Source organism: Pollicipes pollicipes, unplaced genomic scaffold, assembly GCF_011947565.3.
Source record: "Pollicipes pollicipes isolate AB1234 unplaced genomic scaffold, Ppol_2.1 Scaffold_4881;HRSCAF=5763_pilon_pilon_pilon, whole genome shotgun sequence".
Lineage (NCBI taxonomy): Eukaryota > Metazoa > Arthropoda > Thecostraca > Pollicipedomorpha > Pollicipedidae > Pollicipes > Pollicipes pollicipes.
Genome location: NW_023596576.1, coordinates 52,931,185 through 52,936,284, shown reverse-complemented (window position 1 = coordinate 52,936,284; position 5,100 = coordinate 52,931,185).

Genomic DNA, 5,100 nt, shown 5'->3' with positions numbered 1-5,100 from the left:
TGCTCGTCGAAAAACCAGCGCTTCGTTCCTCGCAAGTTATGTCCCTACTTCCCCAGCCGGCACCCGGGAGAGCTCGCAGTTTTAAAATATCTGAACAACCACAATGCAACTAAGACCAGGCGCTGTGTCCTAAACAAACGTGTACTTGATTAACGTTTCCGTCGTTCACATAAACTCGGACAGACATTTTGGAGCCGAACCATGACCTGAATCGGATAATTCAAATATGCTTTATTTGTTTCTGATTCTGATTCATACACAGGAGAAGCGAATCAAAAACGAAATAACCTCGATTCGGATCGCGGCAAATTCGGATCGCGATCGATTCGGATCGCGGATCGGATCGCACGCAAATACGCGGCATTTTATATATATATATATATATATATATATATATAAATGAGTTAAGACACATCTTTCCCAAAGCATCCGTGGCTTATGGATAATTTTGAGAGTTGAATTCGTGACCATGTAAAAAAAATGATGCATGAACAACGAGCACCAAGCAAAGTGCGCACTGTAGGCATGTATTATGTCGGCATTGGGTCAGTTGGTGGGTACAGCAACATGCGCCAAGCACGACCTAGTGCCTGTATGCATACGTTGCGTCATTACAGTGATAACAGATAACATAGGCACAGCATGCGCACAAGGATGCCGACATTGTATTTATTTTCCCATTCCTTAGTGTCAGTCTACCTCGTGGTATGGGTGGATGTGAAGTCTCCAAGCATATATGTAAAGTTTTGTGTTCCTCGTAGCTCCTTCAAGGGATATGTTACGCTGCAGAAAGTGCATCTGAATGCCGCATAAGCCCACACATTCTGAAAAGTTCCTGTGCGCCTCAAACAACGTTTTAGCACGGACACTGAAGGTGTCTGAGAGTGAGCAGTTCCATCGACAAGTAATTGGTACTTCCACAGGGTATACAAACTTTTTGTCGCCGACTTAATTGCGGGAGGAAAAATTATCGTCAGCAGGGTAACACGATGTCATATGACAAAATGGTCGTGACGTCCATACCCAGTAGCGTCATCGCGAATCAGCCTATCGCCAGTGTCTCTTTCATGACTCCAATTTTCGATACCATGCACACAATAGTTGTGCACTCGATGCGCTCAATTATACACTGTCCCTCAAGCCAATGTCAGGATGAGTGCTGCTGCCAGGAAAGCAGGCGCACCTGCCCTAGACTATGGGATAGTCCAATCACAACAGGAGTTTTCTTCCATCTTCGGGATTTGCCGGCGCCTCAAGTTTAAACTCGTTCTACGGGCTGGATTTGCTTCCCTCGACCGCACAAACGAAAAACCTCGATAGCCAGGGCAGCAGAATACATGGCAGACTTCAAACCAGTGACAAGCAGCTGTGGATGACTTCCAATATGGAGGTCTCCTCGAGGCCATGCCCCCTTATGAAAATCACGTCCGCGTTTCAAGCCCATCTCAACCGCCATCAAACTATCCACCATACCTTAGGCATACTCGGTGACATGCTTTGCCTGGTGGGCGCCCTCCGCCGTGCCCCAACAAAAGACTTGTATTGAAATTCGTTAATAGCTTTACATCAGGCGGCTAGTTCTTTCTGAACAGGATACTCGCCGTGGCATGACGGAGGAGGGGGGTAATGCGACCATCCCCTGTGGTTTTTTCGAGGATGCCAATGCGACGTACTGCGCAGTCCCGCTCAAATCTTTGCTAGTCTCTGTGGCATCCACTGCACGCGTTTTGACACCAAAAACGTTTCCCTGGCACTTATGGTTTCAGAGAAGCGTTGTTTCTTTTTACGAGCACTGCAAGACGCTCCAAGGCCAGCGAGTACGGCGAGCAGCAAGGGACGATTCTGCAGACCGCCCGCGGAGGGTTGGCACTGCTACATGAACGAAGCCTTACATTAAAAATAAACGTTGAAAACATATAAACTACATGCCATTGTACTCATAGCACAACAAGGAACACGCCTCTTTGTGTTCCACGTAACTGCACTGCATGGTTTCCTATATATGAACATGCCAAGCTGATATACTTTGGTTTTCAAGACAAGTTGACCTTACACTTAGTCTAGTGGGGTAAATTAACAATAGAAGACACATTACCAATCTCGAGATCCCGTTAAAGACAGTTCAATGTTTGTTTGTCTTTGCAATGCCTGCCTTTCTTAGTTTGCAAGCGTCAAGGAATCGCCCACCCCCCTCTTGTTAGTCCGCGATAGGTGAACCGGCGAATCAGGGAAAGCGTTAAAATTATTGGCTGTCATCCCTTTTTATTGAATTCACACATGCTAGCATAAAAATCTTCATCTCAGATAATGGAACCATCAGCTGTTACAGCAGAATGGCGCATTTTGTTACCAACATCCAAACATTGGTAGAAATTTAACCAATAAGTCAAAATTGCCCTCTGCATTCAAGTGGCGTGCAAATCTAAAGTTATCTGCAATATTTACAATGTATAACGCAGGAGTATCGATTCATATTGATTTCTGGGACACTATCCAATTTTCATGTTGGGTTGGGCCCCTTCAATGTTGATTCCCCCCCCCCCCCAGCCAACATTTCTAGCTGGAAAACTAAAAGTATGCGAAAAAAGCGAACTGTAACCGAAAACAACTTTCTCTGGGCTTTAGTTATTGAAGATTACCCAAGGGTTGCAGCCTCCTCCTAATCATGCATAAAAAACAACGCTTACGCTGACAGAAATTGTAATTATGCCACCACTACACAAACTATCTTGATTTCTTCTATGAATGTAGACTGCATGAACGATAGGCTGTCTGCCTTCACAACCTGCACTTAATGTATACAATGGTAATGTCGATGGTTCAGTAAGGATAATTTTTCAATGCAATGTTAGCAAAAATTGCAATGAAATATACCATATTTGCATCCATGCAATGCTGTGCTCACAAGTGTAAAGAAAATATGATATGAATGGGCACTGCAAAAGGAATGATTTTCAGAGCTTTTATGTTACAGCAAGGCGTGATACCATCAGGAAAAAGCCAACATTGTTCTCAGAGACAACTGTGATGTCTTAGTCCAGCGGTTCGGTCAGCTCTATCAGAGAGAGACGCGTAGCGACGCGGCGATCTGTATTAGACCGAGTCCAGTGGCGTCCTGCCCAGAATTATGCGATGCACCCCTAAATGTAGATGTCTCCCAGATTCGTACACTTCTTCACAGTGTCCTAGAATTGCCCAAATTGTTCTGCCCTCCAGAAATGTTTATCATGCATACCTGTTTCTTGTTCCGCATTTTAATCTCGTAGGTTGATGGACGTGATTGATCTTTAGATTTGGAGGTGAGTGGGATGACACTGTCTGTCGGCAAACTGTGCAAACTGCGGTACTGACTTTTTGTTTTGGGGGACCAGGAAGAAGTGTGCACTGAAAAAGCCAGTAAGTCTCCTGTGGACCAAGTAATTGCTTACCTTACCTGCTTTCAACACATGATTGATAACCAGAGTTAGCCACCCTCGGTTTTAGTCCATCAAGTTCTGTCTTAAGACAACTTATAATGCCACAATGCATGCAATAGGCTTATTTGTTTCATATCCTCGATTATTTGTTCCAAATTTCTTGAAGCGGTGCCTCATGGTGCTTTTTAACCAGATTTGTTTCATAGTTGTCATGATTTGCTGACTGGCAAATGACTGTACTGCATATATGCATTATATTTTTAACACTGGGATACTCTAAGCTGCATAGCAATTATAATATGAGATAAATACAGCGCTAAGCATATAGTCAGACCATCCCATTTAAAATGTGAAGCCAGCGTCTCAAACTATGTCATTAAATATGAAGTGACAAGCCTAAGTAGATGCCTTTGCTGCAGCTGAAAAGTCAAGCAGCAAAACTGGTATGGCCATCTAAAAGTTGTGTTACTTTTGGAGAAGAGCTATTGTTTTGTGGAGCATACCCATTGTTGCCTTTGACAGAGGTTAACCACGGCAGTCAGAATAAGTTGTTCAAAGTGATTTAAATTGTTTTCATTTCTGTGTTGTCAACTTTGTCTGACGTCAGCAAGCATACACAAATGCACTGAATAAAAATGCAACTTGAAATCAGCAAAAAAAAAGAGCTTTATCATGTTTGTATCACAAGTGCTGCTGTCAGCAGATAGGTGAGTTGAGATGATGTTCAACATATGGGCTGCTCTAAGTTAGGTTAAGTTGCTTAAGTTCATGGCAAGTGGCAATAGGAATTGTGCAAGAATCAGTAACTCACAACTGCTGCTGTGATACAAATGACTGTACTGCAACAGATTAGACAGGATGATATGAAGTAAGGCCTCTTTAGGCTAGAAATAGTTAGGCTACTCTCATGGAATTAAGCATTGGTATTTTGTAAGGAACAATGACAAAATGCTTGTTTTCCCTGACCCCATCTTATAAGAAGGCAGAGGTATGCCTATTGTGCTTGACTTGGTGATGGGCTGATGTGTAGGAGTCCAAGTTTTTTTTTAAAGTGTTTTATGCTTCTTGAATTTTCTGTTGTTATTTTGTTATTGAATTCCTTTGCTTTGTTTTGTGTTAATGCTGTGGAAGGGAAGTGCAATGTGCAGCATCAAATTATTGGTGTTACTGAATTTGTTATGCTCATTACACTGTCATGAAGTTGGTATGCTTTAATGTATTCTGTCTCACTTTAGTGGGCTCAGATGTTAAAAAGCAAAACTGTTTTGTTAAGTTTATGATATTACGTCCATGTCAACTTGAAATAGATGTCTGTTTGCTGAAGCACCAGTCACTAGCTCATAAGTTCCATCTTTTGTAAATTGAATTTTTCACTCCCGGACGGTCTTTTTGTGTTGAAATTTTTCACTCCCACCCTAGTTCAAAAGCAATTCTAGTTCACTGGCTTCTTCACAAATTTAGAGGGGGGGGGGGAGGGCCGGAGTCTTGAACTGAATAGGAAACTCCGAACATCCCTGATTTGTAAATCTTTGCGACTGGCAACCATTCCCCATCAGGACAAGAGCAAAAATAGAATAAATTGACACCTCAGAACCATTGTCTCCTGTCAGTCCCCTTCATGGGGAGTGCCATCAGACTTGAAAATCGAACCATGGTTCCTTTCAAACGGAAGACGGTTGGTCGC